Source organism: Chaetura pelagica, unplaced genomic scaffold (genome assembly GCF_000747805.2).
Source record: "Chaetura pelagica isolate M959 unplaced genomic scaffold, ChaPel_1.0 scaffold258, whole genome shotgun sequence".
NCBI classification, from domain to species: Eukaryota; Metazoa; Chordata; class Aves; order Apodiformes; family Apodidae; genus Chaetura; species Chaetura pelagica.
In genome coordinates, this window is record NW_009954333.1 from 379,600 (window position 1) to 392,460 (window position 12,861).

The following is a 12,861-nucleotide window of genomic DNA, read 5'->3' on the forward strand; positions in this document are numbered from 1 at the left end:
GCCAAGGTCAACTCACCACATATTCTTACATCAGAGAGTGTGTGGCAAAAACTTCCTTCCACCAAAGCAGCTCCAAAGACCTATTCAAGTCAGACAGGTAAAAAGTGCAGTAGCTGGCTGAAGGTCAAGCAACCTAAATGGTTGTTTGCAGGACTGTTTCCTATCTTGTGAATGGCATAACTGGGGGTCTAGAAAAAGAGAGAATGGATAAATTTCTCTTTTAAAAGGAGTTAACAATTATGCAAACCATAGGTTTAATTTTAGATGTCAAACATATGCAGAAGTACATTTGAGATCTGAAGCACTGAAGGCAAAATCTTTTCAAATAACACAGGCAAGGCTGTGTTAAAATGTTCTTGAATTGGAATTTATCCATGATATGTCATTTCCAAAGTGAGAGGGGGAAAGAAAGGAAAAGTAAAAAAAAAAAAAAAAAAAAAAAAAAAGGAAGGGTTAATGAAGAAACCATCTCTATTATTATTATTATTATTTATTATTATTATTATTATTCACATTGGACCTCCTATGAGGTTCTTGTAACCATAACAATGCATTGGCATAAGTATTATCTTAAAGTATTATCTTAAATACGTGTACCTCAAATTTATGCTTGCACATGGAATCAATCTTGCAGTTCCAATAAGACTGAGATGTTTCATATTTTCGTATCTTTAAACCACACTAAATTAGCAATAAATAATACCTTTGACAGGATTACTACATCACTTTGGTTAATTTATAATTAATTTACCCACTGAGTAATTTTTTATAGCAAACCCCTGAATATACTCCTTGATGACAAGCAGTGTAAATGAGTATACATAAATTTTTATGCTTAGATTAAAGAAAAAGCAGCAAATTGGAGTGCTGGCTTCTTCTAGCAGGTCAAGGAGAGTGTCATTATGTTCATTCATAGGTACTTGAAGTCTGGCTGGCTGAAAGCTGACACTGATGGCACCTGAGAATGAGCACATGAAAAGAAAACTTTTGAAATCATGGAATCGTGGAACATATGTGATTGGATGGGACATCTAAAGGTCATCTAGTCCAACCCCCCTACAATAAGCAGGGACATTTCCAACTAGAACACATTGCTCAGAGCCCCATCAAGTCTGGCCCTGAATGTCTCCAGGGATGGGGCCTTCACCACCTCTCTAGGCAACCTGTTCCAGTGATCCACTGCCCTCTACAGTCATTTCACAACCTTTGTAAAAGATGCAGTTTGATTACTTGCATGTCCAGGGGATTATATACTGAATTTTACATCTTCCAGTAACACAATGTCATTCTCTTTTGGATAAAAAAAATAGTCATATGAAGGTTATTCAGTATTTTCATCAATCTGGATGAGGGAAGAGAGTGTGCCCTCAGCAAGTTTGCTGATGACACTAAACTGGGAGGAGTGGCTGACACACCAGAAGGCTGTGCTGCCATTCAGCTGGAGGGTTGGGTGGGGAGAAGCTTGATGAAATTCAACAAGAGCAAGTGTAGGGTCTTGCATCTGGGGAAAAACAACCCCATGGACCAGTACAGGTTGAGGGCTGGAAAGCAGTGTAGGAGAAAGGGACCTGGGGGTCCTGGTGGACAGGAGGAAGACCAGGAGCCAGAAATGTGCCCTTGTGGCCAAGAAGGCCAATGGCATCCTGGGGTGCATTAGAAAGGGTGTGGTTAGACTGTCAAGAGAGGTTTTCCTGCCTCTCTATTCTGCCTTGGTGAGGCTGCATCTGGAATATTGTGTCCAGTTCTCAGTTCAAGGACAGGGAACTGCTTGAAAGAGTCCAGCACAGAGCCACAAAGGTGATTAAGGGAGTGGAACATCTTCCTGATGAGGAAAGGCTGAGGGAGCTGGGTCTCTTTATCTTGGAGAAGAGGACCCTAAGGGATGACCTCATCAATGTTTATAAATAAGTTAAGGGCAAGTGTCAGGAGGACAGAGCCAGGCTCTTTTCAGTGATGTTTAGTGATAGGACAAGAGGCAATGGATTCAAACTGGAGCATAGGAGGTTCCATGCAAGCATCAGCAAAACCTTCTTTCCTGTGAGAGTGACAGAGCCCTGGGACAGGCTGCCCAGAAAGGTTGTGGAGTCTCCTTCGCTGGAGACATTCAAACCCACCTGGACACATTCCTGTGTGATGTGTTCTGAGTGACCCTGCTCTGGCAGGGGGGTTGGACTGGATGATCTTTTGAGGTCCCTTCCAACCCCTAAGATTCTGTGATTCTGTGAAACTGAAGTAAATTGGAAATATCTCTGCTGAAGTAGCTGGTGTCCACCTGGAGGTGTGAGGAAAGAATTAAACCCAAGATTGAATACAAAGTATCTTGGTAGTCACAATACCTTGATCCTTTCACATACAAGTAATGCCCCTAATGGTAATTCTGATGTTTCCCAAACTTTGTTGCAAAGATTGAAACTTTTTCTGAAAAATAAAAATGAAGGGGGAAAAATAATATATCAAAAAAGTCAGATTGCCATCTTACATTTGATTTAACGTTAATAAAAGTAATAAGCAGGGAGCTGCTTTTGAACAGCCCAATTGCTTTGTGCAGGAGTTTGTGGCTATGCATTGCCTTTTTGACACAGAAGCTGAGGAAGTTGCTAGTAAAGCCTTTTATGCCATTATGTTCTTATGTGTTCCAGGGAATGGGTGTTCTGGGAAACTGCTGGTGATTGCACTTTATGATGCTTTGTCTACTGGAATAGCTAATAAATTAAGCTTGTTTCATAATGTCCACAAGCAAAAAAAGCCTGTGGAGTTCCATTAGTATAAAACCAGAATAGCACAATAGTGAATTATGTCTAAGGTTTCTTTTCCTTATTTCTTTTAACAGCTTGATAGACTGGCTTTGATGCTAACACATCTTCTTGTGATTTATGTTTTGGAGAAAAAGATTACTAAGGTAATAAAGCACACGACGACTGTCGGGTTCTCAATGAATTTATTCTTTTCAGTTGAAACAGCTTATTTAGGATTACATAAATAGTATTTAATCATGGAGTGTGAAAAAAGAGGATTTTTTCCTACATTTGCTAACTCAAGAATTCAGCTGCCTTAGCCCCCAAAATAAGACTATCTAGTGGGGTTTTATTCTCTCATTCACTTTTAGAAATTTTTATGATAAAATGAAAATGTGAACTAAAAGAACCAAACAAATTGAAAAGCAGACAAAAAAGAAATGATGGAGAAATTTCAATATTCAGATACAAGTAGCAAGACTTGGAATATCTTCCACTTTCTTTCAGAAAAAAATTCAAGCCTGTCATGCATGAAGACCACAGTCATACAGCATTTCATTGTCTTGCCTTTCTCCTGCATAGTCATGTACTTTGTCTAATTCCTTAAAAAATATTTGCAGATTTTTTTCCAACACTTGATAGATTTCCAAATGTTTCTTTATTTTCTGTTGGCATTTTCTGAATTATTTTTCAATACCAGAAGGGCTCAGAACTGGTTGAGAAAGCATAGACCACTACTGTGTCAGATACTTTATCACAAAGTGAAAACTTTTTTTCCATACTGTAAGTGTACTCTTAGTGTAAATTATGAATACAATCATATTATTCAATCATTGTAGTTTGTCATTAAGCTCATTGTTTTTCAGGGCATATAAATAGATCTTAAAATCAATTATTCTATATCTAAATTAAGCAGTCCAATATCTCTGCAAGAACTTATTTGCAATAATGATTTTACAAAGAAAAAAAAATCTTAAAACATGTATTTTGGAGGAAGAGGAAGTTAAGTCTTTTCTTCCTTGCACTTCTGAAGCAACAGGTTAGTTCAGCCATAGATATGCAGTTCTGTAACGAGTTCATTGAATTAATAAATTAATCTCTAATTGGAATACGCTACTTAGCTTGAAGTGCTACAGCAGGCATGGCACAAATGTCCTGTGTGATGCTGTACATCTGTACTTCAAGTTCTCTGTAAAACATGCTTTATGAAATTTTCTTCTAATATTGTATATAAATACAAAGATTATTTGAACTATTCAGAAGTGTGATAGTCAGCATACTCAGCTATAGGCAACAGACATTTTATTCTAGTTTCCACTATAATCCTGATGTTACTGACAGCTGCCTGTGACCAGGCCCTGGCCATATTATACACAAAGCTGGCTGACCTGGAATCCTACAGTGCCAGGCATAAACATGTATTTTTCAACAGCTTTTCCATTTTAAAAAAAATTTCTGCCTTTAGATGGTTAATTTAGGCATACGCATATGTTAGGTAAATAGGTATATGTAACATATCTTTTGGAAAAAAAAGCCCATTTTAGTCAAAACCCAGTCCCACTTTGTTGTAATGATCTTGTAAAAAGGTACACGTTAATACTGTGCTGGTTGTGCTTGACTGTTTCTCTCTTTCTCTCTTTCCTCCTGCATTAGATGCAGAGTGGGCAAAATGACAAGCTAAGGGAACTGCTTCTCTATCAGTGGTTTCTTCTTTGGCAGGCTTCAGTGACAATTGTGTTGGCAACTTTACAAGTCCCTCGGGGTCTCTCAGAGAATAGTCTGTTGTGCCAAAGGAGGGGATGCCTAGTGCTCTTCAACATGATTTTCTTTTAATTCCTCTCTCTTTCATAGTCTGCTACTGAATGTAGGAATATATTTAGTTTGCAGGAAAATTAGGATGTAAGGAAAATACTTCTGCTTCTTCAGTTTCCTAGAATAAAGATCAGCCTATCTTTCACCTACAAGTTCTCATGTTGAATTTAGGGGCCGAGTATGTTAAAAAGGACAAGAATCCAGTAATGATCATGGAGGGAAAAAATAAGATTTATGTTTTAGAGATTCTAAAAGATGTTTCACTGTGATTTTCCATCTTTTGAAAAGATATTGCCACTGTTATCATGCAAGAGGAGTCCATGTGATACAATACTCAGGAAAACAGAGAGTTGTTTTTATTTTCTTTTACTTTTGTTTGACAATGTGAGTGGTTTAAATGAAGTAGGTTTCAGAAGTTGGTCTTGCTGCTAAAAGTCCCCTGTCCCAATGTCCCAGCAGTGACATACAACAGAATAGGCTTGTGTATTTTTCTAAAATAATTTAAGCAGGTATTTAGTGATTTAGATGAAAATTAAAAACACTGTGTTGGATTTGCATGACAAGGTTTAGTTAGCAGGAAGGGAGGCAGGGGTGGATTATGTAGGAAGACACCAGGAGCTGTTTGCATGTTGGAGAGAGTCAGTTCCAGCACACTTTAAAAAAGACCCACTCTTCGCCAAAGCTGAGCCCATCAGCAATGCTGGTAGTGCCTCTGTGATAACACGTTTAGGAAAGAGTAAAAACACTGTGCAGCAGCTGTGAGAGAGAAGCAAGAAAAGGCGAGACATGCAACCCTGCAGACACCAGGGTCACTGAAGAAAAAAGGGAGAGCCAGTTCTCCAAGTGCCAATGCAACTGTTTTTCTGCAGCCCATGGAGAACAGTATCAGAACAGGTGGATATGCTCTGAAGGAACCTGCAGCCCCTGAAGAGCCCACACTGCAGCAGCCCACTGCCACAAGCCTTGGCCAGGGGAGAGGAGCCCATGCAGGAGGAGAAGATTTTCTGGAAATAACTACGGCTTGAAGGAACCCACATCAGAACAGCCTGCACCTGAAGGACTGTTCCCTGAGGAAGGAGTTATACTGCAGAGGCTGTTCAAGAGCTCCAGCACATTGGACCAGCTTGTGAAAGACTGTATCCTGTGGGAGGAATCCCATGCTGGAGCAGTGGAAAAGTGAGGAGCAGGAGGGAGGAGCAGATGAGATGATATACTGTTAACTGACTGCAACCTCCATTCTTCTTTCATCTGGCAGGAGGGATGCTCGGGGCAGGGAGGAGATGTAAGAGTTAGGAAGAAGGAAGTGAAGCTGACCCTATGAAGAAGGGGAGGAGAAAGATATTTTTTATTTTTGTCTTTGTTTCTCACTAACCTACCTTATTTTTAATTGGTGATAAACTAAATTAATTTTCCCCAGTCAAGTCTTGTTTGCCTGTGGTGGATAATTGGAAGTGATCTTCCTAGTGTTTTCTTTGTGTCTTTTCACCTTATTTTCTGCCTGTTTTGATGAGAAGAGGGAGTGAGAGAGTAACTTGGTGGGCATTTGGCCTCAGCCTCAGTTTTCATCTCAAATTCACTGCCATAATGGGGTGTGAAAATAATAAAATGTGAGAAATATTAAATTAATTAAAAACATGCTTACTTAATAATTTTGACAGTAGGTACTAAGCAGTTTATTAAAGATTCATCTACATATGTTCATTTACCAAAGTATTTACCACAGCATCATGTACTTCCTTTCAATGTGTTACCACAAGGATATGCAGAATTATATATATACATACCTATATCTATATATATATATACATACACACACGCTAACTAGCTTTTCAAGTATTGCGTAACCTTTAATCTTCTACATTTTTTTGAAAATAAGTAAATATGAAATTGTTATTTTAAATTTTACTTAAAAAAAAGAAACAGTAGGAAAAAAAGTCCCTCTCACTAGTAATGATACAATCTTTCTAGCAGTTTTATTATTACAGTTATGTCAATAATAAAGTATAATTAAAATTATAAACTATAATACTATTTAATCTGTTTACTTTCTAATTTTTAAAAAAATGTTTTAAAGTGTTTACCTGTTGAGTTTCTAAAGACCATAAGCTATTATCACATAGCAGCTCTTTAAGTGAGAGACCTCCTAAGGATTGTTTTTCTTTGGATGTAGTATCAGACCACTGCAAATTGTGTCATTCTGTACTTTCAGAAGCAAGCTGAGCAATATTCATCCCTCCTGTAGTACAAATTTTCAGGTCCGTATGGTACATATACCACAGTCTGCTGGATGGTGCTATCACAATGTTTATACCATGAATCTTCACACTCGAGGGAGTACTAGGAAAATGGGTCCTGCACATAAGCCCAGCATTAGAACCATGTGTATATCCAGCTGCTATACACAAATGCAAACAGGGAGCACAGCTTGAATAAATAAAAATGGAATATCTATTAAAAAAATAATAAGTCTATGTGCATTTTTTAATCTGGAGTTCAGAAAAGGGGAGAGAGAATTACAGATGCTGTTAAGACTGCTAACTATGACACCTGAAGACACTTAGATATCATGGGGGCATAAGAATGAGAAGAGCTTCTGTCTTCTTAAAAGTGCTTGTCCTTTGCAAGTCATCATAACTGGCTACAACCAGTCTTTTATATCCAAATGTATGTCCTGTAGTTGGTCTTTAAAATTCTCCAAGCCAACAAGAATCACAAACATTTACTTGATCCTAACTTGACTCTGTTGTTTTAAGGTGCAAGTAAGTGCCTTCTTTTCATGCATATACTTTCTTTACTATAGCTGGATCAAGAGGGATTGAAACTAAAAGGGATGTTTTCTTCTTAGGCTCTTGACAAAGGCTTCCTTAGTATCTCATGGTATTCTGCCTAAATTTATATTGGTAATAGCATGGAATTAGCTATTATATGGATACCCTAAATATCTCAAAAAGTTTCAATGACTTTTATTATTATTATAATTATTTTTATATTTTTTTTAATGCATCACAAGTTTCAAGTCTTCACTTATTTCAAAAGTCACATGGGAAAACATATATTTGTCCCAAGGTGTACTGAAGTGTACAGTTCAGATGATTCTTCATCTAATTTGATTTACCAATACATGCTTTTTAAATTTAGAAAAGTAAAACACGTTTTACAAACTTGCCAGCCCTGAATATTACCTTTGAGCAAGTCAGTTTCAGCTTTTGTAAAAGATCTTTCAGCCCTATTTTGCATCTTCTTTTGCAGCACAGCTGTTATATACTTGTTGATCTGCTTTTCTTCCTAATAAGAAGCCCTAAACAGTCGTTCAAATACAAAAGTCTCTTGTAAGATTATTTTGAAAGCTTGTCTAAGAAATATCATCCAAACTGGAAAGCAATTGCAGTTGATTCTTCTAATAAGATGCTAGGACATTCAATCTTTCCTCTCACACTGTTTTGAGAAGGAAAGATTCATTATCCTTCTTAATCAGATGCTAGTGTAGGTTTAGATGGTATTTCACTTGTCCACAGGATGAAGGGACATAATTGTCAACTTCTCCATATTTTTATTCTGCAAGAAAACCAAAAACTTTTGCTCCTTTTTTTTCTTTGTGCATTTGGTGCATCTAATGTATCTTTTGCTCCCTAATAAATGGTGGCCACTTTCAACATAATGTGCTATTTTTTGTTGCACATTGTGTACCACTTGGTCTCAGACTGAAATCTCAAGAAGAGTTTTCTTTATTAGATAAACAGCTTTCTTAGACAAATTTCACTTCAATGTGTCTTGTGCAATCATTCTCCTTCAATCCCATCAGATCTTCATGTCTTGTTCTACATACAAAATACAAAAAATCTGGTATAATAAGGAAAAATATTCATAGAAATACATTTTTCTTGTTATTCATGAAATTAGTTTATGAATAAACAATCAACACATTTGCAAAAATAGAATTATTTTTTATTCTAATTACAAAAAAAAACATATTAAGAAAAATTTTGCTTCAGAATATTTCTGTAAAACATTTCTATTCAAAAAAGTCTCACTTCAAAACAATTGAGTGACTAAGTGGGATTGCTTCCCAAATAAAAAAAAAGAATAAAAGAAAAATTATGAGGAGAAAAGGAGGTTGTGACTTTTTGCCATAATATTTCTTGATTAAGAATTGTTAATATAGAAGTAAATGTGGGCCTGAGGTAGTTTTGAGAGATTAAAAAAAAAAAAAAAAAAGAAAAAAAGAAAAAAAAAAGTTTAGATATTTACCTCTCAGAATTGTTTCTATCTCTGTACATATTTTATAATATAGAATTATGCAAAAAAACAAGATAAAGACAGCTGAAAATATATGCTTGGGACAAGGCATGTTCTCAGTTGCATCATTCTTGGAATTCTGAACTATGAAATACACTAGTTACACATCAGTATATTTCTCATTCTAATTATAACAAAGGATACATACTTAAATATGCATCTTTATTAACCTAAGAAAAAAGAACTCCAAGAAATAGTGGAGATATGAGTCAATAAGTTAAGTAAGAAGCTAGGTGGTTATATCTGTATGTAGATATTGAGAGAGCAGATAATCCATTTATCCCAAGAAAGGATGAACTAAGTCTCATTGGACATCTCAGCTATTTTTACAAATTATCAATGTGGTGGAGAATCCACAACCTTAAGGGCAAAACAAGTATAGCATTAATAAATAATGTTTAAGAAAGACTCTGAATAAGCTAATCTGAAAAATAAAAGTTTAAAAGAAACGTCGCAATGTATTTTTGGAAATTTTGAAAAGAAATGTATTTTTTGGAAAGACTTGTCCCTCCATTTCAGAATGCATTTTCCTAGGTTTCCCCTTATATTTTCCAAGAATATATATTGTCCAGTAAACATGCCCCATGCCAGATCTCTCCACTTGTCTAGTTTTACCGTGACCTGAGCTGGGATTAGTTTGTGTCAGCTGTGATAACATCCTATCTGGGTGTTAAGTGGTTATTGTCAAACCTGCTTTGGCTTCACTTCTGTGAGTAGTGTTGTGAAGGTAAAATACATGGCAAAGCTCTAACAAAACTAGACAGTCAGTGTGCAATAAAAAACAGCTTTTTATGTTGCTTGAGACAATCTAGAAAGACATGAGAAGAAAGAAAATTGTGCAAAGGAAACAAAAAAAATAACCTGAAATGGACCTCCAGGCTGAAAAGGAAGAAATCTCAACCACCAGCACCAAACTCCTCAAAAGTATTTATTATACCTGGTATTGATGACATAAAGGTAGATAAGATATTATACAGGAATATCACAACATTTAATTGTCCTTTCCTAACTGGAAAGGATGGTGAGGAAGAAAAATGTGGACATTACTGATCATGGGACAGAAAAGAAAGAAAAAAAGGAAAAATATATGTTTCAGCTTTGATGAAAGAGCTCATATTCATACTCAAAACACGTCTAGGTAGATAGAAAAGTATCAGTACCATTATGCAAGACACTGGCAAAACCACTCTGGAATAGAACCTAAAATTCTGGAAGAATATAATCAATATGAACTGAAATCAGGCAAATATACAGTCAGTCTTTTAAGAATCAATTCCAACTTGTAAAAAAGATAATAGAAGGTCTTGACTCAATTACTTCTGCAAAACAAAATCTAGGAAGAAATATGCTTGTTTCCTTTAAATATATGAGGAGAAACAAGAAAATAAAATAGTTGGGTTAAAAAAAAAAAAAAAAAAAAAAGGCAGAATTATTTTTTACTGAAATTAAAAGAAAATTTCTACTATTACATCAGTGAAGTCTCCTAACACAGGTTTTCTAGACATACTAATCCATGAAATCTCTTTCATTCTCCATGGAAATTATCTCTCCCCACTTATTTGTTAGTGTTTTTTGTTTTTTTTTTCAGTTTAGATTTTTGTTTGCTTGCTTATTTTCCTTGGTTTTCTTTGGGGTGGATGTTGGTTATGGGTTTCTATGGGGTTTGGTGGGTTGATTGGGTGGGGTGCTGTGTTTTGGTTGGTTTTTTTTACTGTGTATTTTTTTCAAAGAGAAAAGGTAAGTAAGGATTTGTGGGTTTCTGATAAAATGGTTTTGATACCAAATGTGAAACTGGACTATTGCCATTTACAAACAGATGGAAAGCAGATCTAAAAATATCAAAGAGGCTAGATACTCAAAGAAGAAAGCCCCCAAATATCTCAATGTTGAATTCTAAGTAATACCATAACAATTTTATTGTAATATATTAATTATATCTGTACTGCACCAAAAGAGAAGTTTCCTCTTCTCATTTATGGCTCTTCTTAGTTATTTAGTTTTTTTAAGAATGTCTTTAACTTTTCATTGGCTTTAATATTTTTTGTACATATTTATCTAGATAAAAATTGAGCTTCCTGGAAGAAGATATGGTTTCCATTTATCTCAGGTGGTGATGGGTTAAGACCTCATTCACTTCTCAGTTTTCTGAAGTTCAAGAAAAAAAAACAACAACAAAGTATTTTGAAAGCACATGGGAGTTTCCACCTCATCCTCATTTTCAGCTGTGTCACTGAACATTAAAATGCCTGTGTTGGTGAATTTTCTCTGTTCTCTTCTTTTGTTAATCCAAATGTTCAACAACATTCCACATGCCAAGGCTAAAATGCACAACTATAACGTGTGGCTAAGCAGTGAAAAAAACAAACAAACAAAAGGAAACAAACCAAACAATAAACAGCAAAGTGGTTGGTGATCCTATAATGTTGCAACTTGAATTTCTTTAGCAGACACGATTTTCTGTAGCCTCAGAACATGATTCTGAAAGCCTAATCTCTCTCAACCTTGCACCTCTAATTTAGTCTGAACAGGTAAATTCCTTAGAAACAGTAGCTCTTCATCATTAAGTCTAAGTAACCTGATGGTTGAATCGGAGCACTGGCAATCCAGGAGAGAAACTTACTCTTAGTTACTATGAAATATTCTGGATTATTATTTTGTCTTTCAAATTTTATTGCTAATGACATTAACACACTATTAGGAATGAGTGTTAACTCTTTAGTAAAACAGAACTATGAACCAGCTTTTGAAGTCTGTATTGGAGAAGAACTGAGTACATATGTTTTTAAATTATAACACTAAGAATTATCTTTCCAATTCATCAGGGTTATACATGAGAATTAGAAACTCAATTGTCCATATGTGCAATTTACTCAGACTGCTGCAAAGTCATTAACTTAGTACACTATACAATTATATACATATTAAATGGAATAGCTAAATATATATTAAATGGATGAAGAACACAGTAATGTGGAACCCTTAAGAAGATCAGAGCCAACAGAAATAATTGCTGAATGACTATTTTTCTTAATAGGTTTGATGGAGATGTTATTCAACATCTTTACTGCTGAGCTGCAGTGAATATGAATATCTGACTTGTAAAATTTTGTTATTATTTCACAGTCAATTTAGATGAGATCAGAGGAATTCTGATTGCTTTATTAGTCTTGATCCAGCAGGCACGATATGTAATAAGAAGGGAGGACACATTTTCAGAATAGGAATGACAAGAAAGGAAGAAGTATCTACTATTGGTGAGGTGTAGGTTTGGAGCTGCAGCGGGGCAAGGGAGGACTCAGCAGGCAGAAGCTTTCTGTTGCACTTCCCTCTTTGTAGGTTTAAATGCTCCCAATGACAGAGAAATCTTCTATTGGCAGTATGAGCAGTGAAGCTGTGTCCTGTCTTCCAGGCACTCATTAACTGAGTACTCAATCAGCTAAATTACTTCACTTTTGCATTTGGCTCTGCTACCAAACATTCAGCTGAAGTTTACATTGAACTAGTACAAGGCCAGACAGCAGCAATGGCAGGATGAAGTGCTCATTTGTGGGAGGATCCAGTCTGCCAACCTTCAGGGCAGAAGTATTTTCAGAACTGTGAATTATGTCTTTCATTTCAACAGTATGTTGATTTTAGGGGAAAATGATAGCAAATTGTTTCTAAAAAAATGTTAATTGATGTATGACTTAACATTTGATGCAAAACATCAAAATCCTAGGGTTTGAGGTGAAGATCTTGGGAAATTCTTCTTCTGATGTCCACTGAAGTGAAGAATCCAAATTCCTGATTAGACTGAATAAAACCTGAATAATTTTTTTCTACTTCTATCAAAAAGAGAAATAAATACAGAAACTTCTCCTCTCCATAGGTCAAAATGCATCTATTCTCATTCAGAATGGGAAACCTGTATCTTCCTAATGGCTGAAGGAGTATATGATTTTTCAGAGACATACCTACTTTTTTAATATCTTAAAGGCTCAATAAAGGATAAAGGAAAATACATTTCAGAAGGGAAAGA